The sequence below is a fragment of the Grampus griseus genome (assembly GCF_964374135.1).
Source record: "Grampus griseus genome assembly, chromosome: 18".
Taxonomy (NCBI): Eukaryota; Metazoa; Chordata; class Mammalia; order Artiodactyla; family Delphinidae; genus Grampus; species Grampus griseus.
The window spans coordinates 51,814,788-51,838,999 of record NC_139012.1 but is presented as its reverse complement, the minus strand read 5'-3'; the positions used below and the strand labels follow the sequence as shown (position 1 = coordinate 51,838,999).

The window sequence follows — 24,212 nt, the reverse complement described above, 5'->3', positions numbered from 1 at the left end:
TCCTTTTATAAATGAGGAAACAAATACAAAATAATATGTAACTTGTCCAAGTTTGCATATAAGGAAAAAAGAGCTGAGATTCACACCCAGTTTTTCTGTATCCTGAACCATTGCTCTATACAGATCTTTCATGAGGTGCCCAAGTACATTTTATCCTTTATGTGTACCTATTCATTTTTAAATTGTTTCTTGGTAAGTGAAAAATATGTTCTCAAGCTTGAAGTTATGTAATTAGTTCAGCCACAATTCAACAAGTCAAGTCTATTGATCTTTCAGACGCATGGAAGAAGCTCATGACGTTGGCAGAATATTTATTAATATAAACACATGTAATTGGGAAAAATTATTTTCCTGTCTATCACTACTTTGTTGGGTTTACCTAACATTTCACTATAATTGTTAGGGAAACAGTTATGTCTCAATTTAATGTAAAAAGTTTACCAAACTGATGCTAAATACCAGTCAGTTATTTAACTTTTTGTAATTCCATTTTATTTTCTTTTTTTTTCCTTTTTTTTTTTTTTTTTTGGCTATAAAGCAGGTTTGTAATTCCTGCTGTAGGAATTGCAGGAGGGAGCTCATTGCAAAACTATATCTTTGGGAGCTCGTTGCAAAACTATATATTTTTATTATTATTTTATTTTAGTAAAAAATTCATTTTTCATTATAGTGAGATTAGAGGATCAAATGACAATGAAAACTTGACAAGAATAGTTTACAGCCTTTATTTGTTTACTTGTTTGTTTATTTAGTCTCTTGGAAAAAGAATGCTGAACTTACTAAAGTGTTTGTAACTTGTAATGCACTGTGCCATTTTAGCTTGAACCTGTGAGAAATGTTGGTTCTGGATGGTCCTCTGCTCTCAGTCAGGCAGTGGAATTGACTTACAACCTCCTGAGCCCTTCAGAAATATCCCTTTTTCTTCCAGGACTCAAAATAAGCTAAGGCTCTTTAGACACATTTTATATTCTAACTAAAAAAGAAATGAGTATAAAAAAAGTTTTCAACTTTAGATTTCTCAGTCCCCAGCTTTAATTAAAATGGAAATTATGTTTTGTTTTCTAATATGAACACAGAAAAGGACAAATTTCAACAGAAAAGTGATGTGGTGTATATTCCAGATGTGTTAAACCAATAAATAAAAATAAAAGCTGAGTAAAAAATCACATTTCTAACCTGATTCATGATACGGAAGCAAGATAAACCAGTAAAGCATATTAATCACAGTGCGTGAGGCTTTCTTATTATTTTTCTCATCTTTCTTTCTTTTAACTTCTGCTTTGTAGAATATTTTCTTAAATACTTAAAATGAAAAATTAAAGCTGATATATTTTTGAAGTGCTATTTAGGAGAGAATTTTTTAAATTAAAGCAACAGATGTAAATGTGGTAAACAGGATATATGTGATCAGAATAAAGACATTGGTGAACTTTTAGCTCATGATTAAGAGTTTTTAACTTCTGCCCTTAAATCTCACAATAAATCTCATTTCTTTTCATTCTTCTAGATTTTGCTCCTTGAACTCTTTTCTGTAAACACCAGTCACTTGAAATTGAATATCCAGAAGATCAGCACTTTCAAGTCATATGTCCTACCTTACTAAACTAGGCTAATATAGAAAATTCTAAGGGATGTCATTGTTTTTGTTCTTTTTTTTTTTTTAATTATTTGCTATTTTCCATTCAAGGCAAATGTCACCACTAACTACTAAAGTATTATTGCAGGCATATTTTATTCATATAGTAAACATTAAAAACTGTGATTTAGTTGAATTTTTCTTAGACTCCAAGATTGCTTCTAAAAATCATATAAGACTAACTCACATTCATGACAGGTTTATTAAGGACAAGAGATATATTAAATCCTTGGAAGTTATATTTTACATTAAAAGTAAATTAAATCCATAAATTAAATGTGTACACAGATGAGCCTAGTATTAGCAAACTGTAATGAGGTACTGTTTAATTTTCCTGTGCTAGGTACATTCATCAGGACCCACTGAGTCTCTCTGGTAATTGTCAGTATGCCCCATGTGTCTGCCATTTTCTTCATTAGAATCAGATCTCCTTACAATCATAAGGCAAAGCACATTTTTATATTAGGGAGAAAGGATGGCATTACTATCTCAATATTTTAATCTGGAAAACATATATCTGCTATTCTCTATAATGACATATTTGGGAAGTCAAATATCCTTAAAAGAGACATTTACTATAATAAAGTCAGTCTACTCTTTAAATACTTAAGTAACGAATAGTGTTTTGTGTGTAAATGTGTGCTTAAGTTTAAAATGTATAGATTTACAACAACAAAAAATTGCCAAAGTTCAGTAAATTTATTTTGTCAAAACAATTGATATCTTGAGCATTACTGACCCAATAGGACATCAAAATAAAAATTGTCTAAAGTTAAAGCATATTACATTAACAAACAAATGATTTGTAGTCACAAAATTATAAATGCAGTTTGGGTTGGGGGTAGGTGGAGGGGAGTTAATCCAAATTACAGCAATGGAAGTCTTCAAACTATCTTCTGAACAAGACCATTGATTTTTCCTTTCATCTCTTTTTGAGACATTGAGTTCCCTTTAAGAAAAAAAGAATCAATGGAGTATCACAGTTGGTAATTTGTTACAAATTCTTGAGACTATAAAAGGTATAATCTGGCTAAATTACATGTGGTTTCCATATTAGCTTGTTTGGCAGGATGATCTACTACAAAGTAGGCTAGTTGCCCCACTAGTCAATCCCCCAGTAGTTAAAATTTCCTCTATATCCATCACTGTTATAAAAGCTTCCATAGCCACATCCACCAAACTCTCTGTAGCTGCTTCCATCACCTCTGCTGCTGCCAGTACAGCTGCTACTGAAGCTGGAATTGCTAAAAACACTACTATGTGAATAATATCTGGCACAAATCCTCCACAGAATCTACTACTCTTAGAATGTCCACTACAGCTACCCTTGTAATGATGTTGATATGTCTTATTTTCAAACTAAGATGGCACTTCTTATTTAGCTTCCACAAGAAGATCCAACAAACCCTTGGTCATATTTATGTTCCTCTTGTTAAAGAACAAGGTGGCAAGGCCAAGGTTTCCTACACATCCTGTGCAGTCAATGCAATGTACATTTTCTTCAATACCATTTGGCAAGTCAAAATTTACAACTTCTTTCCCATTTGAAATGTGAAGTCCTCTTGCTGCTCCTGCTCTAGCCACTAGGATTGGGCTTTTTCCTGAGAGGAACTGGTGAAGACTTCTTCATCATCTCTCCAAGATCATTCTCCATGGATACTGGTACAAGCATATCCTTCATGGTGTAAAAAGTCCTCCAGACTATCCGCACATTTTTGGTCTCCACAAACACTAAGGTCAATGAATTCTTTCCTGTTGCACTTAAAAGGTTAAGCAGAAATAACTGTTTGTCTTACTCTTTTGATGTGAGGTTCTCAGAGGTAGAGCCAATATTCCTACATCCAAAAAGATATATTCATCCAAGAAATCATGAGCAAGTATCTGTATTTCCTTAGGGAAAGCAGCACTAAACATGTTATGATAAACTCTCTTTGGTAGCATAGTATCTTGTTCAAGTATCCCGTATATCTGAGGTTCAAATCCCATACCAATATAAGATCCACTTTATCCAACACCAAGTATTTGTGGAACTCTAATATTTTCTCTTTCCATCATGTCTACCAGGGCTCTGGGAGTAGCAACTAACATGTGCCATCCACATTCTAAGTATCGAATCTGCTATCCAATACTAGCATCACCATAAATGATGTAAGGACTATCTCCAGGCCAGTATGAAAATTTTCTGGCTTCCTTATAGATTGGTACTGCCAAATCTCTCTTGTTGATGCTAATACCAAAGAAATTGGATATTGGATATTACCCTTACCTTCTGTTTTTCTTCATGGCCCTCAAAGTCTCTCCTTGGCCATCTGAATAAATATGACTCAAGATCGGCAAAAGAATTTTTACAGATGCTGTTTGGGTACAAGACATCAAGTGTCTTTCTCTTTCATAAAAAGAATAGCACAAGGTTGCAGTGGAGCCAAGTGAGTATAAAAAGTAAGCTTGATGTTTCCCATAATAGTTTCTCCCATCTTAACATCAATAACACTTTCAATGTGTGGGAGCCAGCTATTGGCTTTTGCCTCAATTGAAATGTCATATTTCTCAAAGTTAATCTCAGTGTTATCTTCAGAAAAAAGTTCCTGCTCCAAGCAGTCACTTGGAAATGGTTTTCCAAACATTTCTATTTGTCACACCAATGACAGTTTCTACCATGTTCAAATTTTCCAAAGCCACACCTGTCACCATGGTAGCCAGTGTTGTTATAGTCACTCTCTTCATTATCATCAAACCTTCCCTTTAGTCACTTCCACCATCACTGAAGAAACTAGACTTTCCTCTTGAATCATTATGAGACTCAAAATACTACATGTATCCTTATCGTCACTAGAACTCCACTCTGAACTGTCTTTATCATTGACTTGTTTAGTAATTCCTTTGTTCCTTGAATGGAAAGGAATATATCACCCTTTGCCGGCTGTCCTTCCTTGACTCTGATTATCTGGAGAATTAATGTTGCTGGTCCAGCCCAAGGGCATTTTCTACTAACACAGGATCCATCCGTGAAGAATACAGATAACTTGGAATCTCCCTCTGCTGCTGAGTGAGTATGTTTGATGAACAGTAAATGACTCTCGCTGGAGAACTGTGGTTCTCTAACACATGTAGAATTTTGTTCCAAAAACTGAGATCTCCAGATATATAACCATGTTTGAAAGAAATGTCTCTGAACAATTTACAATTCAAAAAAAAAGCTTTACAACATTATCACTCAATGATTATAAGTATGGCTAAGAAAAATATTTGATAAATATGTATTTTAATGGTTTATATGTTTTCTAAATAAATTTTAAATTATTTAATTATTTAAAAACCACCTCTTCAGATGTGTTTAATTAATACTTCTCTAATCAGACTATCATACCAGGTTAAATGTTATTGTATATATTTCAGCCAGAAAGATTGATTGAGATTTTATAATTTGTTTTTTCCTTGTTTATTCTCTTCTGAGTTACAGTGTAACTTAATGGTCTATACTTTTCTCTGTGAAAAGGAGTTAAGTTTTTGGGTACTAAGTAAATAACTGTGAATTCACTTAATGGTTTGCAAATAGCACAATGCCACAATGTAATAGTGCAAAGTGAAAGCTATCATTTTAGAGATTGCTTTGAATTTCATTTTTGACAACAAATGAGTTTATATCAAATATTATGTGCAGTTAGAATCACTATAACTCTGTGGATTTAGGAGTATATTATACAAACAAACAAATTATTAGCTAATACTTCTTGACATATTCAAGGTTAAATGTTGACAAGTACAATGCAAACTCTTCACCCTCCCATTTTAAATACTGTAAGTAAAATACAAAATGTTTAAATGTAACAAGTTAATAGATTTCCATAATCCTAATTCTATAAATAGAATTTTTCAGGTCTCAAGATGCAATGCAGATAATCCAATGTCCAATACAAAAGAAATTATTTTATTAGTGATCTTTCCTGGATTATGCACAGATGAAGTGTAATCAATACTTCTTTGTGATTTTTGTTCCTTTGGAATTGATAAATTATAATACCATATAATTTTCAGAATAATATGATTTTCAAGCTGTAAAACACTTATAAAAATACATATCCAACCCTTCATTACCTTATAGATAAAGAAATGGGGATGAAGATGTTAACTGACTTGCTGATGTCAAGCTTGCTATCTAGTGACAGATTTGAGAGAATAAGTCAAGATACTTGATTCCTATGTCAATGAAATATTCTGTACGAGATACCACACTTCCTTTTAAATTAACACTAAAGCATAATAAATGGATGTTTCACATAGATACTATTATTCCTTTAATGCAGATTTCTCTGCTTTACAGCAATCATGCCTTCTGGATTAACTGGAAAAATAACTATCAGATTTCTTCTTTTTATTCTGAGTAAACAGTTTTCCCAAACTCCACCTGATGTGAAATTTTCTACCTCTACCAAAACCCAATAAATAACAACATGAATTTCTTCTCTTTCCCAGGTATTCAGAAATTTCCCAGAAATAATTACAACAAAAGGCTCCAGGAGAAGATAAGACATATGCTGAGAAATTTTGTGTTTGACAGGAATTTAAGCATTCATGGTAAAGAATGTTTAAGTATGGGAATTAGATACACTATTTCAACATACAGATTTCCTCTGAGGAAGTAGAACTGGATGGGACAAGGAAGATCAAGTTTTAGTTCTATACATGAAGCTATTTCTGTCCTTCCTTCTTTTTCTCCCTCTCACCCAACCTCCTGCTTTCTTTCTCTTCCTTCTTTTCTTTTTCCCTAGTTTTAAAATTATAATCTGTATGGTGTTAGAGAATGTCCTAATTTCATGTGGGCACAAAAATAAACTCAAAATGGAGTAAAGACCTAAATGTAAGACTGCGTACTATAAAACTCTTAGAGGAAAACATAGGCAGAACACTCTCTAACATAAATCACAGCAAGATTTTTTTTGATCCACCTCTGAGAGTAATGAAAATAAAATAAAGAAAGAAATGGGACCTAATTAAACTTAAAAACTTTTCAATAGCAACGGAAACCATGGAAATAAAACTCACAAAATGGTACAAAATATTTGCAAATGAAGTAACCAACAAGGGATTAATCTCCAAAATATACAAATAGCTCATGCAGCTTAGTATCAAATAAACAAACAACCCAATCAAAAAATGGGTGGAAGATCTAAAACATCATTTATCCAAAGACATACAGATGGCCAAGAGGCACATGAAAAGATGCTCAATATCACTAATTATTAGAGATATGCAAATCAAAACTACAATGTGATATCATCTCACACTGGTCAGAATGGCCATCATCAAAAACTCTACAAGCAATAAATGCTAGACAGGGTGTGGAGAAAAGGCAACCTTCCTACACTTTTGGTGGGAATATAAATTGATACAGCCACTATGGAGAACAGTATGGAGTTTCCTTAAAAAACTGAAAATAGAGCTACCATATGATCCAGCAATCCCACTCCTAGGCATATATCTGGAGAAAACCATAATTTGAAAGGATACATGCACCCGAATATTCATTGCAGCACTATTTACAATAGCCAGGACATCAATCTACTTAAATGTCCATCGATGGAAGAATAGATAAAGAAGATGTGGTACATATATACAATGGAATATTACTCAGCCATAAAAAAGAATGAAATAATACCATTTGCAGCGTACATGGATGGACCTAGAGATTGTCATACTGAGTGAAGTAAGTCAGACAGACAAAGACAAATATCATATGATATTGCTTATATGTGGAATCTTAAAAAATGGTACAAATTAACCTATTTACAAGACAGAAATAGATGTAGGACACAGTTTGGTTTCCCCTTGGTAACCAAACTTATGGTTACCAAAAGGAAAAATGGGGGGAGAGATAAGCTGGGAGGTTGGGATTGACATATACAAACTACTATATGTAAAACAGATAATTAATAAGAAACTACTGTATAGCACAGGGAGCTCTATTCAAAACTCTGTAATGACCCACATGGGAATAGAATCTAAAAAAACAGTGGCTATATGTATATGTATAACTGATTCACTTTGCTGTACAGCAGAAACTAACACAACATTGTAAACCAACTATGCTTCAATAACAATTAATTTAAAAAATAAAGTGAAGTAAATATGGTGGTACATGCTAGAGAGACAATTTTTTCTGATTTTATATATGTTTCAATATAGCATGATTAAAAATAAATAATCAAAATATTTGAATAAGAAAAATGTACCCTAATTGGTAACTAAAGAAATTGGTAGATTAACAAACTACATTTATGTAATTTTAGGAGAGAAGCTCAAATGAGATAACCTTCAATATATATTTTAATTTAAGTTTACATTCTGAACCCTAAGCCCCCAAGTGAAATATCAAAACATTCATCTTTATGGTTATTTGAATGGGTAGCAAGCATTCCCAAAGCTGTATAGTTTGGGATTTATTTGAGAGAGATTAGTGTTCCCTTGGTCTCTTGAATTGACTAGCTCGCTCTCCTAAACTGAGAAAGATGAAATTTATTTATAGGTCCTCAAGCTTTTATTATTTAAATTATAAATATTCCCCAAACAAGCTAAGCTATTCTCCATACTACCTGTAAAAAAATTAGCAGAGGCAATATATGTCTACAAATATTTGTGTTTCTAATCTAGTGGATAATTATGTAACTTGTCCCCATAATATCACTGAGGTGAAGGTGGATCAGTGAGGAAGTCTTGTAAAAATCTGCATATTGACGAACTGTTAAAAATATTTTCTTCACAGCCCCAGGATTGAAAGCTATGCCACTAGATCCATAATTTTTTAATAATAATTTTTCAATCCCTTTAATTTTTCCTTCCCACAGATAAATAAAAGGAAACTATCTGATTTCCTAGACAATGACTTTGCAGAGTTACTTAGAGTATTATTATGATGATTATTATGATGATTATTATATTAACATTATTAAGATATAACATTCATCTATGCTGAAGAACTCTTCAACATAAGTGATTCCAGGAAATATCTTACCCAGGGCACAGTCACATCCATCAGTTGACTCCCACTCTGAGCTATAATATTCAGTTAGTTTCATTGAGTTTAGTTGTTAAAAACAATAAAGTGTAGGGTTTTAAGTTTTCTCTTCATTCTATATCTCCTTGTTCTTGTTATTATTTTCATTTTTTTCAAGTTCTATCTCCTTTGACTGTCACTAACTGTTTGATTGATTAAGAAAGGATCAAGTATTTATAGAGCCTCAACTGGGTGCTACACAATATGTCAATGGCTTTTCCAAACATCTCACTTTTTTTTCACCTGTACAGCAGTTCTATGGACTGCATAATCATCCAGCATTTAAAATGAGGAATTTGAAATTTAGAGAAATAAAGAGTGGTGGTCAAAGTAAAACACAATAAATCCTAGATGAGGGTTTAGCTCCAGACTTTCTGACTATAAGTCTGTTACATCATAGACACCTCCCTTAACTTGGGTGCCTTGTTAATCTTTTCATTTATTTCTATATTTCTATACAGTGAGGTAATCTGCTGTCACATTGTTTGGTCTTTAATTCCTTCCTTCCTTCCTTTCTTCCTTCCCTCTCTCCTTCCTTTCTTCCTCTTTCTTTCTTTTTTCACCAGTAGTGATGTGATAATAAATTTGTCTTCAAAATAAAAATCTTTGACATGTGAGCTCTGGTGACCATTTAGTGTCTTTATAATAGATTCTTATAGCATATACACCACAAAAATCCCTATTCTTGATGAGAAAATAAAATTTAAGAATTATTTCTACTACCTTTATGTGATTTTTCTGTCTTCTGAGCATTTAACAGAAGTGTATTGGCTGAATCACATAAACTGTCTACACAGTGGAGTCAGTATTAATATCCAATTTATTATACAGTTAGTGAATTCACAATTTTAACATATTAATAACTTGTCTGATGTCAGCCAGAAAGTCTGAATGCCAGTTGTAAACTTATTAAGAATTAAATTTATTTTCTAACCTTTCTGTTAAGCACTCACTTTCCTTTAATATTGATAAACAATAGTTTTAGATTCTCAGTATTCATGAATTATACGCTAGCCTGAAAAAGACCATACTATTAAGACAATTTACTGAAGTTTATGTAGGTTATATACTGTATAAGTCCATTAGGTGATATAACAAAATACAACAGACTAGGTAGCTTCTACAAAATAAATACTTATTTCTCACAATTATGTAGGCTGGAAGTCTGAGATCTGGGGGGCAGCATGTCAAGTGAGACTTCTCTTGTGTCCTCACATGGCGGAAATGTCCCAGGATCTCTTCATCTCTTTTATAAGGCTCTAATTCCATTCACCAGAGTTCCACAATCATGATTTAAGCACCTCCCAAAGGGTCTAATACCATCACCTTTGGGGGTTAAGACTTCAACAGATGAAGTTTTGTGGCATATAAACATTCAGACCATAGCCTCTATTTATACTTAAAACAGCTAGAAGTTTGGTGATTTGAATTCTCATTTGTCTTATGCTTGGTTGCCTATAGGAAAGTCGTTCTACTTCTTTGATTTTCTTTTCAGTATCTTAATCTAGTATACTACAATAATTTTTTTATGGCAAGATTATTATGAGATCAGTTAGATTATATAAGTAACAGAATTTCAGCCATATAGAAAGAATGTATTCTTCTACAGCAAGATCTTTAACGATTTGTGCTTCCTTTTTTAGCTCTAAAATTGAATCAGTTAATATTAAAAGTCTTTGTAATTGTCCATTAGTAAATCATAAACACCTAGAAAATAAATAAATTTTGTCTGTCTTACTTGTGTTGAATCCCCTTCTAGTAGATTTCTGGCACACAGTAAAATTTCAATGAACATTTACTAAATAAATAATAATTGTGAGGTTTCCAGTTCTGAATGTAAGAAATGTAGAAGCCACCACTTTGTCCCAACACAAGTAAAAGCTGAAAGACTTAAAAATCTTCTTCAATTATTCTAGAATCCCCAAGAGAGGTGAGGACAGAAGGCAAATCACTGTTCCCAAAAGAGATCAGATGGACAAAAAATACAGAGAATAACAACTTAACTAAAGCAGAGACATGAGCAGAAACTGCCATGGGAGCCAGTGCCTAAGTAGGAAAACAAGAACTGCAATTGCCAAATTGCTGGAGGTTCAGTGCGGACAATTGTGAGAGTTAAAACTCCATGGGGAATGAGTCCTGGTGTGGGGAGCACAATGTGATATTTACCTCCAGGAGCTCAACCAGATCCCCACTGTAAATATCAGAGGAAAATCCCCTCCTACAAAAAGCAGAGGCTGGGGAAAACGAATCATTTTGAAATACACCAGAGCACTCTGTTCTTAGCAAAGCCTGCTCTCAGCAGAAACTAGTTCAGTGGAGCCTAACCTGCTGGCATGTTATCACATCCTAACTGATTGGGAGAAGGGGAGGAAAAAAAAAAAAAAAAACAAGACCACTGTAGCCAACTTCTCCCACCTAAGGGGAGTAGAAAAAAGTTTAAACACTTGTGAATATCACAGTCCAGAGGCAGGCATAGGCTCACTAAAATACTAAGACTTAATCACAGGACTAAAAATGTTTCCCCTGAGCCCTCAACACCACATTAGTGAAGGCCAATTTACAGCAGTTCCTTTATCCAGTCCATCCTGTCTGGCTATCAAGAAAAATTATATCGTATACCAAAAGGTGAAAAACACAACTTGAAGGGGCAGAGCAAGTCAGAACCAGACATGGCAAGGATGTTGGAATTATGAGAAGGAGAATTTAAGACAACTGTGATTAATATGCTAAGGGCTCTCATGGATAAAATAGACATCATACAAGAACAGATGGGCAAGGTAAACAGAGAGATGGAAATCCTAAGAATGAACCAAAAAGAAACATTAGAAATAAAAGTCAGTATAATAGAAACGAGAAAGGCCTTTGATGAGCTTACTAGTAGACTGGTCATGCTTGAGGAAAGAATCTCTGAGCTCAGCGTATCTCAATAGAAACCCCCCAAACTGGAAAGCAAAGAGAATAAAGACTTAAAAAATAGAACAGAATATTCAAGTACTGTGGGACAATAATAAAACGTATAACATATACATGATGGAAATGTCAGGACAGAAAAAGAGAGGAAGATTAGATATTTAAAAGAATAATGACCAATAATTTCTGTAATATAATGCCAAATACTAAAGCATAGATTCAGAAAGCTCTGAGAACATCAAGCATGACAAATACCAAGAAAACCTATATGTAGGCATGCAATTTACAAATCATAAACAATCAAGATAATGACTCAAAGACCTTAACAGACATCTCACCTAAGAAGATATAGAGATTTCAAATAAGCATATGAAAAGAATGCTCCACATCATACGTCATCAGGGAAATATAAATTAAACAACACATTAAAAAGGCTAAAATCTGGAATACTGACAACAACAAATGCTGGGGAGGATGTGGAGAAATAGGAACTCATTGCTCATGGGAATGCAAAATGGTATAGTCACTTTGGAAGAGAGTTTGACAGTTTCTTACAAAAATAAACATGCCCTTATTATATGATTCAACAATTGTGTCCTTTGGTATTTACCTAAAGGATGTGAAAATTTATGTCCACATAAAACCTGCATATGGATGTTTACAACAGCTTTATTCACAATTGCCAAAACTTAGAAACAACCAAGATGTCCTTCAGTGGTGAATGTATAAATAAATCGTGGTACATATATACAAAGGAATATTATTCAGTGCTAAAAAGGAATGAGCTATCAAACCACGAAAAGTCAAGGAGGAACCTTAAATACGTATTACTGATCTAAAGAAGCCAATCTAAAAAGACTACTACTATATGACATTCTGTAAAAGCAAAATTATGAAGCCAGAAAAAGATCGGTGCTTGTCAAGAGTGGGGCGCAGGGAGTGATAAGGGATGAACAGGCTGAGCACAGATCATATTTAAGGCAGTGAAAATACACTATATGAGGTTAGAATGATGAATACATATCACTATATATTGGTCCAAACCCATAGAATGTACATCAAGAGTGAACACTAATGTAAACTATGGACTTTGGGTAATTATGGTGTGTCAAGGTAAGTATGTCAATTGTAATAAATGTACCACTCTGGTGGGGGAGGTTGGTAATGGGGGGGACTATACATTTGTGGAGACAGGGGATATGTGTGAAATCTCTGCATTTTCCTCTCAATTTTGCTGTGAATCTAAAATTGATTTTGAAAAGTCCTTTAAAATAATAATAATAATTCTGAAGCATATGAATTTCTTTCTGTATCCTATAATCAACACAAAATAGGTAATAACATGCTCACAAATTTAAAAATGAATATAATGCTGTAAAAGTTAAAAAGGTAAAAGTAAATTTATTATGCTTTCATTTTAAAGCAATTGAAAATCAATTGTAAATAAATTCACTTTAGTAAAATATGTAGATATGGATTTAAATACATATTCCAAAATTATAGTTAATTTTATACATTTGTAATTATCTCCATTTTATAACATCTGAAGAGATTGACATATATTGATGTTAAAAACAGAAAGTTTTAGAGGTAAGTCTTAAGCTGTGACTATATGTCCAAAATCCTGCTTCCTACTGTCCGCAGGAAACTGTGTCCTGCCCACCATGTTGCACTGTATCCAGTAAAGTTGCTTTAGCTCAAATGTTTAGCCCCAAATATAACCAACTTTCTCAGCTCCCAGCTCAAAGATAAACAATGCCCTCTCTACTGAAGTAAACTTCTATATCCCTAAGTTTAAATTTTTACTGGATATGATGCTGAGAATTGAGTTATGGGAAAACTTTTACCTAAGCATTTTATTTATGAACAGGGTTTTACCTGAGATATCATTCACTGGTTGTTCCCTATATGTCTGAACTGTAAACACGATAACCTCTAAGTCAATACACCATATATCTCAATAGAACAGAATTTAATAAAGAATGAGTGTTTTTTGGCTTCTGATACAAGAATAAAAAAATAATTATGGTGAGATTTTGCCTGTAAGATGGCCCTTAGAATGGAGGCTTTGAGAATGTGTTATTGCTTTTTAGAGTAGCATTGTTGTTATAAAAATAACAAAATGTTAAGTAGTGGGAGAAGCAGAATTGGCATGATTTAAATTACAATTTTTTTGTGAGACTCCAGATTCATATACTCTGATTACATGTGGCATTTAATTAAATTATTTCATTTCAATACCCGCATTCTATAAATAGCATTAATATAGCACTTTCATTCAGATCACCAAAGGTTTACTGAATGACATTTGAGAACTGTGACCATGTGATAAGCACTAAAGATTTTAAAATGAATGCCATGTTATCTCTTTTTATTTTTTCTTTTAGTAATAGTACAACCTATAGGGGAAGACATAAGAATAAAATTATCATTTAATTGCAGTGTGTAAAATACTATACCATATGAATGCAGATTCTCAGTGGCAGATAAACTGATCAAAGCAGCATGTATAGGAAAAAAACATGGATAGGGCGTATCAGCAAAACTATTATCTAGTCCAGGTTTTTTTTTTATTTTCTTAATATGAAATCTTGAGAAAATAGTTTCACAGTTGATCAAGTTTCTTTAATCATTAAATGATTGACCAGTACTTAAAACAGCTAAGATTTCTTGTGAAGCTTCACTTTATATAAAAACCTACTCCAGATGTTCCTATGGATACGAAGGTCTTACTGAGTAAGAAATGAAGCCTTAGAGGTAGTACATAAAGAGAGCCTAACATCAAAGAATCATATCATTGTGTTCTACCCCCTGCTAGTTAATGCATTTGGCAACAAATCATGTTTTTCTAAGATCCCAGAGGGAAAAAAATGTGTAATTGTCTGAAACATGATGTAAAAATGGAAAAGACAGCACATGCATTCAGCTACCTACATGAGGAAGATAACATTTTCTATTTTCTTAAATTGTATTTATACTAGTTTCTGTTAAGGTAGCAACTAACAATAAAGATAAAATACAAAAGACATTTCAAAGTGTGATTTCCCAATACAAAATCAGATGACCCTGGGTAACTCTGATGCTTCTATTTCTGCTTTTGATCTAGTTGAGGATGTTATAACATGGGGTGGGGGCTGATGAGAGTAAAGGTGTTAAAGTACTTCCATTGAAGTAAGTGAGACTGCAGAATGAAATTGTACAGCTTTCCACACCATAAATGAATTCTAGTTCATTGAAAGGATATAGACATGCTTATGCTGACAGAACTATTCAGTATATTCTTGCAAAATTTGTCTCTAATAATAAATTAAAATATACTTTCCCCTAAATGGATATCCCTTCCTCCTAAATTAAAGTTTAAATGATTTTTGTTGCAAACTGATTTTTCTTTTGCATTTACTTGCAAACATGGGGGAGAGGGAATGAATGCAATTTTAGATACGCTCATAAACACATTCAGTTCATGTAAAAGGAAATTTTTATCTTTCCTTAAGTTATTAATCAAAAACTAGTTCCCAAAGTAGCTAACCTTGTGTCAACAAGATAGATGAATATTAGACTACACACAGAAACTGAGATGTGCAGAATACATAAGTGCCATACATTCTACAAATTTCTGCACAAATATATTCTCTTCTAAAAGGTGATTTTTGTGAGTTTTGGTTCTCTAGTGATATTACTAGAAATTATTAGGACATACAATAAGGGGTACAAGATGTTAAGACAAAGAGTTTAGAAAACACTTTTTACTACTTATCAATCAGGGAAGATACTGACTGCCTGCTGTTTAAGAAAGTTAGTCCTGGGGATATATAAACCATTAGACCTTGAAAAAAGTGATATCTAAAATGTGCTGTTATCCCCATAGGTAGCTATAGTTTCCATCTGGGTGAATTGAGCTGTGCAAATTAGCATGTGACCACAAACCAAGACCAAAATAAATCCAAGTCATGAGAGAAAGGTATCAAACAGGAAGGATGAGAGAAAAGTAAAGAAGAACCCCTGTCTCTTTTTCCAATTGCTTTCCTATTAGGTTTTCAAAGGAATCTGTGTTGGGTGAGAAAGATTTTGATTTTCAGATCCACAGACAGATTTTCTTATATATATTGGACACAGAGGGGGATAGAAAAATACATGGCCTCAAGGTGGAATGAGTAAGTCAATAGTTAGAAAAGATTCAATGAATTGGAAAGAATTGTGTATTCTTAAACCATCTACAAGCTTGGCTAAATTAAGTGTATCTAAAGGGAAATCACAGTTCTTTCTATTTTGGAAAGAAATTGTTTTATGTTTAATAAAATCAAAAATATTTAATTGTATTTTATTTTAAACCAAACTGAATGTTAAATTCCTTATAATTGTATTTTTGATTACCTATTACAGGTCATTGTTCTACACTTACCCTAATTGTGTGTAAATCACACAAACACACACAAACATACATAGGGTTAGAGTATAGATGAAAACACATATGCACCAAGAAGGTATAGACATGTTTATTAATCACATAATAAGACTTTCTAGGGAGAGCAGGGTTGACTCCCAAGCAGGTCCAAAAATGGTTTGAAAAAGCAGGAAAGGAAGACTGGCTTGGGTTCCTGCAGCATGGGTCTGATATTGTAGGGAAGGTTTCCTATGTGACCACTGGGTTTCTGTGGTTTGAACTTCCCATGAGGGCTAACAGAGGTAGCATTCCACCTTTCTTACAAGCCTGCCCAGATCAGTTCTGTTTTATGGCCTGAATGTGGTCTAATTCTGTAAAATCTTTCATGTATGCTTGAGAAGATGTGTTTTCTTTTGTTGCTGAATGGAGAATTCTGTAAAGTTAATTTGATCAAGTTCATTGATAGATCTGTTCAGGTCAACTCTGTCCTTCCTGATTTTCTACCTGTTTAATCTATCAATTTATAACAGATAGGTTTCAAACCTCCAACTTTTTATTTGATTCTATTTTTATATTTTCTTTTTGTGTGTTATTTATCCTTCTGTTTTTCTTAAAACTATTTTAATGGTTGTCCTAGAATTTACAATATGTGTGTTTAAATAATGTATGTGCACCATCAAATTTCGCTATAACTTTCTGTGTGGTGCGGTTTCTGTCAGTAGCTCGGCTGAGTTGAGCTAGAGAGAAATGAGCTGCTGGATGTCAGAGAAGCCAACTCAAGCAACAAGCCAACAAATGAAAGAGTTTAGTCTTTAATCATTTACCGCAGTGGCAATAAGCAAGAGGCTAGAATGAAGTAACCCAACTCTGCGTTTCATTTTCCCCGGTGGAACAGCGCACCAGTCAAGGGACAGAGGGAACAGCGCAGATGTGCGGGTTTGCTGGCTGCTGATATCCTGAAGAGAAGGGTCTGGCACTTTTAAGGATCCTAAGTTCAGGGAAGGCTGGAGAGAGTGGATAGGAGTGGAAAAGTACTGGGTACCGAGGCATAATGGGGAAAAGTGTCTTCATGGCTTCCTGCCCCATTTTATCCCCTTTTATCCCCCTTAAGGAGGCATCACCAGAGGAGGCTGAAGTGGACTTCTGCCCAAGGCCTCAGATGAATAGACCTCAGAATGAAGGCACAGAGGCTGTGGCTGCATATGTGTGAAGAGCTTACTGTCCAGGGGCCTCAGACCTTGACGCAACTCTCTTCAGAGACTGCAGTGCAGCTTTGGCCTGTAAGACATGACAGGTAAAGCCTTTATAATTGCCTACAGTCAGGCCTGAAAAAACACACATTGGTTTTTAACCAGGAGCCAACCTCTTCAATTACCTTTAAGAATTTATCCTCAATTCCTCCTTCCCATACCTTGTGACATTGCTGTCATGTATATCAATTGTCCATAGGTTATATATTCCTGATACATAATTACAAAATTACTTTAAACAAGCAGTTGTCTTTCATATCAACAAAGAACAAGAAACAAATACTTTATTTTGTTTTCATTTATACCTTTGGCAACTCTCTTCTTTATGTAGTTCCAAGTTTCTGACCTGTATCTTCTTTTTATTTGTTTCCTGCTTGAAGAACTTCTTTTAATGTTTCTTGCAGAGCAAAGATGCTAGAAATGACTTCTTTCATCATTTTTTCTTAGTCTTTATTTCTTCTTCACCTTTGAAGGATAATTTCACAGGATATAGATTTCTAGGTGTTGGGGTTTTTTTTTTTCCTTTTAATTCTTCAAACGTTTCAACGCACACTCTTTTTTTTGGCATGTTTTTTGATGAGAAGCCTGCTGAAATTCTTACTCTTATTTCTGTCTAAATGAGTGTCCTTTTTTTTTTATCCTCCTTCAATATTATCTCCTCTCTTTTTCCCCTGCAGTTTGAATATGGTATGCCTACTTGTGAGGTTATTTTTTTCTTTTTATTAAATTTTCTTGGTGTACTCTCAGATTCTTCAATTTATGGCTTAGTGCCTGTCATTAAATTAGTAATTACTTATTTACTAATTTACTAACTGGTCATATTACTTAAAATGTTTCTTCTACATTTTCTCTTTCTTCTTTTCTGATATTCCAATTGTGTGTAAGTTTTACTTTTTAATTATTATGATTATCCTACTGTTCTTGGATGTTCTGTTCATTTTCTTTCCTTATTTTTATTTTATTTTAATTTTTAATTCATATTTCTCTTTGTATTTCAGTTTGGAAAATTTCTATTAATCTATCGTCAAGCTCACTGATTCTTTCCTCACCTATGTAGAGTCTATTAATGAACCTATGCAAAGCATTTTTCAGTTCTGTTACTGTATTTCTAATTTCTAATGTTCCCATTGATACTTTCTTAGCATTTTCATCTGTTACATTATTGACATAATCTGTCATGTTGTTTACTTTTTCCTTTTGAGTTCTAACCTTAATAATTTTAATTCTCTCATCTGATAATTCCCACATGTGTCATATCTGAGTCTGATTCTGGTAGTTGCTTTACTTTTTCAGAAGTTTTTTTCTTTCCTTTTAGCATGCCTTGTTTTGTTTTTTTTGGGTTTTTTTTTCCATTGAAGCTGACATTATGTAAAGTAATAAATAAGGATTTAAATACACAGACCTTCAACATGAGGATTTATACTAATCTGGCTAAGAGTAGGGATGTTAGTGTACATTGTAGGCATAAGTACAAAATATATCATATTTCTTTAATGTCCTTATGTTTGTCTCCTTGTGCTTTAAAGCTTTCCTTTGTACAGACCCTTAGAGGGAAAATATGTTTCAGATTTCTCATAAGTAGTGATAAACAAGTATTGGAACACAACTATGATGAAAATTATGGCCTACATTTAAAGGGTAGATCTACCTGAAACTTGAAGAAAGTGCTATAGCTTAATGCTAGCATTAAATTTTCTAAGAAAAAAAAACTTACTTAAAATGTGCATTTATTACTTTGATGATCTGTGTTTATCTCTTAATATCATTTATTTATTAGGCATTTTTTTTCATTTTCATAGAGATATAACATGGAGGTACATTGTTTAGGAGTAATGTTGTACTTATTTGAGGCTTCATTATTTCAAAGGAATCAATAAAATTTATAGTGGGAAAGGGGAAAAGGAGGAAAAAGAGAATAAGAATGAATACTGATATGAATAGCTAAATCTAAGGGAATAAGTAATTATATATTCCTATTCAGAAAAATGCAAACTATTTTAGCAATAAGGTCTCCCTTTACTCAAGGGTAAAATTTGATTTTCATCCATATTTCACAGAACAAATAACTCTCATTCAAAATGAAATTTAGAGTTTTATAATCTGCCTTATGCTGAAGAGTGTATATAAGAAAATCCTTAAAATATAAAGAAATTATTTCACCAAAATAGTTTTGGGGAGTTATATACATAACAGACCAAGGGTGAATTTACTATTTGAGTCACATAATCATCACTGTCAAATTCCATGGAGCAGCACACTGACAAACTGCAAGCATAAACCACCTGATATTTTTTCTTTGTGTTCAGGGATGGAGAGGTTAGTAATGTATTTCCAATATATCCTTCTTATTCCCTCTGTCTTCTCACTGACTTAAATGCCATCAAAGGAAACTAGCTTACTAAGTTTCAGCAGCCTCTGATCTTGTGAGGATTCTAGGTACCATAAGAAATTATTATGAAATGGGTTTATTTCTTCCCCAGTGACTGAACTTTCTGGAAGTGCAGCCCAATTAGGCCTGAGTAATGTCTCCCAGAAAAGATTGGGTTCTATAGAAGAGATTAATAGAGATTAATAGAGGTACCATTCTGAAAATGGAAACAAACTATATGTCCTTGTAACCTCCATGACTGTTTTTTAAATCTTTATTTTCTGTAACTTTTATTTACAAGTTTATTGATATAGGATTTAAATATTAAAATAGTCACTCTTTTTAGGTATATGATTTGGTGACTTTTGGAAAATATATGAAAAACCTGGCACCCACTAACTTGACTTCCATCCTTACTGCTTTGCCTTTTCAAGACTTTCATATAAATAGGATCAGATAGCATGACATTCCCATTTCCCATTCTTCAATCACTCAAATTTCTGAGATCCATCTATTTTCTTTTTTGGGAAGGATGGCAGGGTAGGGTGTTGTACCAGCAGGTCATGCAAAATAATATTCCTTTTTATAGATGTTCAACCATATGTTGAGCCATATGTTCAATATCCCAGTTTTTGGGTATTAGTGAATATATACAAGCACTATATATATATATATATATATATATATATATATATATACATTTCAGTTGTGGAGTGGGATAAGTGGATCACATCAAAAGTTGATGTGATTTTAGAAGCAACTCTCAAACCATTAGGCAAAGAGGCTGTGCTAATTTGAATTTCCATTGGCAATATATGGACAATTCAACTGCTTTACCCCCAATCAGCTATTGGTACTCTCAGGATTGTTATTATTCCATCCATCTATCAATCCATATCTATCTAAATATCTATCATCTATTTATGTATCTACCTATCATCTATATATCTAACATTTATCATCTTCATATTATCCATACTGGAATATTTGTAGTGATATTTCATAATTTGAATTTGCCTTTCTCTAAAAGCTGAAGACATTGAGCATACTTCATGTGCCTATTTATAATCCTTATCTTTACATGAGTTGTTTGTCTTCTTACTACTGAGTTGTAAGAATCCTTTAACAGATATGTGCTTTGCAAATGCTTTCACTCATCCTGTAAGATGTCTTGGAGATAAGCAATCTATCTAAAAAAAGAATTCAAAATAAGGATGGTAAAGATGATCCAAGATCTCAGAAAAAGAATGGAGGCACAGATCGAGAAGATACAAGAAAAATTTAACAAAGACCTAGAAGAACTAAAGAACAAACAACAGAGATGAACAAGACAATAACTGAAATGAAAAATACTCTAGAATGAATCAATAGCATAATAACTGAAGTAGGAGAAGGGATAAGTGACTTGGAAGACAGAATGGTAGAAATCTCTGCCATGGAACAGAATAAAAAAAAAGAATTAAAAGAAATGAAAACAGTCTTGGAGACCTCTGGGACAACATTAAATGACCAACAGTCAAATTATAAGGGTCCTGGAAGAAGAAGAAAAAGAGAAAGGGTCTGAGAAAATATTTGAAGAGATTATAGTTGAAAACTTCCCTAACATGAGAAAGGAAATAATCACCCAAGTCCAAGAAGTGCAGAGAATCCCATACAGGATAAACCAAAGGAGAGAGATGCCAAGACACATATTAATCAAGCTAACAAAAATTAAATACAAAGAAAAATTATTAAAAACAACAAATAACATACAAGGGACTCCCCATAAAGTTATCAGCTGATTTTTCAGCAGAAAATCTGCAAGCCAGAAGTGAGTAGCAGGATATATTTAAAGTGATGAAAGGGAAAAACCTACAATCAAGAATAGTCTGCCCAGAAAGGTTCTCATTCAGATTTGATGGAGAAATCAAAAGCTTTGCAGGCAAGCAAAAGCTAAGAGAATTCAGCACCACCAAAAGCGCTTTACAATAAATGCTAAAGGAACTTCTGTAGGCAGGAAACACAAGAGAAGGAAAAGACCTAAAAAAACAAACCCAAAACAATTAAGAAAATGGTAATAGGAACATACATATTGCTAATTACCTTAAATGTAAATGGATTTAATGTTCCAACCAAAAGACATAGACTGGCTGAATGGATACAAAAACAAGACCCATGTAAATACTGTGTACAAGAGACCCACTTCAGACCTAGGGAAACATACAAACTGAAAGTGAGGGGATGGAAACAGATATTCCATGCAAATGGAAATCGAAAGAAAGTTGGAGTAGCAATGCTCATATCAGACAAAATAGATCCAGGATAAATCACATTTTGGGTCACAAATCAAGCCTCAGTAAATTTAAGAAAATTGAAATCATATCAAGCATCTTTTCTGACCACAAGGCTATGAGATTATAAATCAATTACAGGAAAACAAAAAACAATCTGTAAGATGTCTTTCCAATTTTTGTAGAATCTTTCAATGAACAAGAGACTTTAATCATGATGAAGTACTGTACACTATTTTTATGGTTTATGGTGTTTGTGCCAAAGAACTATTTGTCTAACCCAGGATCACAAACATATTCTCCTATGTTTCTTATAGAAAGCTATGTTTTTTGCCCTTAGTTTTGGACCATGATCCACTTTGAGTAAGTTTTTTAAATGGTGTGCAGTAAAGGTGAAAGATGAGTTATTTTCATATGGATGTCCAATTTTTCCTGCAGTATTTGCTGATAAGACTACTCTTTCTCTATTGTATTAGCTTGGTAAATTTGTCAAAAATCAGTTGACAATGTATGATTGTTTTGAGCTTTTTTTCTTATTCCTTTTATGCTACTGGGTTGATCTGTATATCTATCCATAATTCAATTCTGCACTGACTTAATTATGGTTACCTTATAGCATGTCTTAACTTTAGATGAGTTCTCCAACTTTTAATTCTTTTCCTCTTTTTTATTATTCCAAGGCTTTGTTTTTCCCATGTAAATTTTTAGTATTAGCTTGCCAATTCTAAAAAAAAAAATTAGGAATATTAATAGAGTTTAAATTGATTTTAGAAAATTTGTAATTTTCCAATATTAGTTCAAATCCCTATGCCTGTTTTAGCTCTTCATTTATTTTGTTCTGATTTAATTACACTCATAAATGTTTTATAGTTTTATACTAAATTTATTAATTTTATATGTTAAATATATCCCTAAAATTCAATTTTATATGATGTTATTGTAAATGTATTTATAAAACTAATGTCCAATGTTTATTTTCATTGTGTAGAAATGCAATTGATTTTGTATATTAACCTTTATCCTGACATCTTACTATATTCACCTATTAGGTATAAGATATTTTATACCTAAAATATAAAACCTTAGGTATTTTTTTTACATAGATCATCAGATTATCATGTTGTCTGAAAATAAAAAGAGTTTTACTTCTTCCTTTATAATCTATATTACCTATGACTTCCATTATAATGTTGAATATAAGTGGTGAGAACATACACATCTTCCTGGTTTTAGGTGAAAAGCTATATCAGTCTATTTTTTTTCCTATTAAATATGATGTTAGCCATAGACTTTCTTTAGATGTTCTTTACTGGGGTTAAGAAGTTTCTTACTTATCCTAGTATGTTGAGAGCTTTTTCATGAATACACGCAACATTTTGACAAATTATTTTTCTTTATCTATTAAAAGATTGAATTCTCTATTTTTGGACTTTTGATAAAATGAATTATATAGTTTGGTGTTCAAATGTTGTATTAACTTTATTTATTGAAATAATCCATGATTAAATAGTACAGATGAACCAGTTTGCAAGGCAGAAATAGTGACACAGATGTAGAGAACAAATGTATGGACACGATGGGGGGAAAGCAGGTGGGGGGGTGGTAGTGGGATGAATTGGGAGATTGGGGTTAACATATATACACTCATGTGTATAAAATAAATAACTAATATAAGACTGCTGTATTAAAAAATACAAAAAAATTAAAAGAAATATACCATGATTGGTCATGATGAATTATCATTTGTTAATTATTGAATAAAATTTGCTGATATTTTAAAGATTTTTGAATCTATGTTCATGAATACTGTTCTATAGTTTTCTTTTCTAGTATACCTTTGCCTGCAAGATAATTCTGGCCTCAGAAAATGAATTGGTAGGGTTGTCTCCCCTTCTATTGGAGAGATTGTATAGAATATATTTATTTCTTCTTTCAATATTTTTCAGAATTCAACAGTAATATTACCTGGGGCTAGAGTTTAATTTGTAGGAATGTATTTGATTGTGTATTCAATATTTTAATGGATATAGAGCTTGTAGAATACATATTTATTTTTGTGTGAGCATTTTAATTTGAATCCCTCAAGAAATTAATCCATTTATTTTATCAAATTGATTGTCATAAAGTTGTTCATAATATTCCCTTATTATTCTCATAACAGTCCCTTTATATTAATATCTATAATATTTTTATAAATGTCACCTTTTGATCCTTGATATTAAGAATTTGTTGTTTTCCTCTTGTTTATTACAAGTCTGGCTATCAATTTTATTAATCTCAAGGAAAATATATTTCACTTTATAGCTTTATCTAATATTTTTATTATTTCAATTTCATGGATTT

At 32.8% G+C, this 24,212-nt stretch overlaps 1 pseudogene across 1 annotated transcript; it reads right to left on the bottom strand.

The window, feature by feature from the left end:
* Positions 1-2,995: 2,995 nt before the first annotated feature.
* LOC309835901 (ATP-dependent RNA helicase DDX3X-like) lies at positions 2,996-18,410 on the bottom strand (annotated as a pseudogene). The gene is made up of 3 exons: positions 18,281-18,410; positions 17,201-17,306; positions 2,996-4,522 (listed from the first exon to the last, which is right to left on the bottom strand). The product of its transcript is annotated as an ATP-dependent RNA helicase DDX3X-like (transcript).
* Between the last annotated feature and the right edge of the window lie 5,802 nt (positions 18,411-24,212).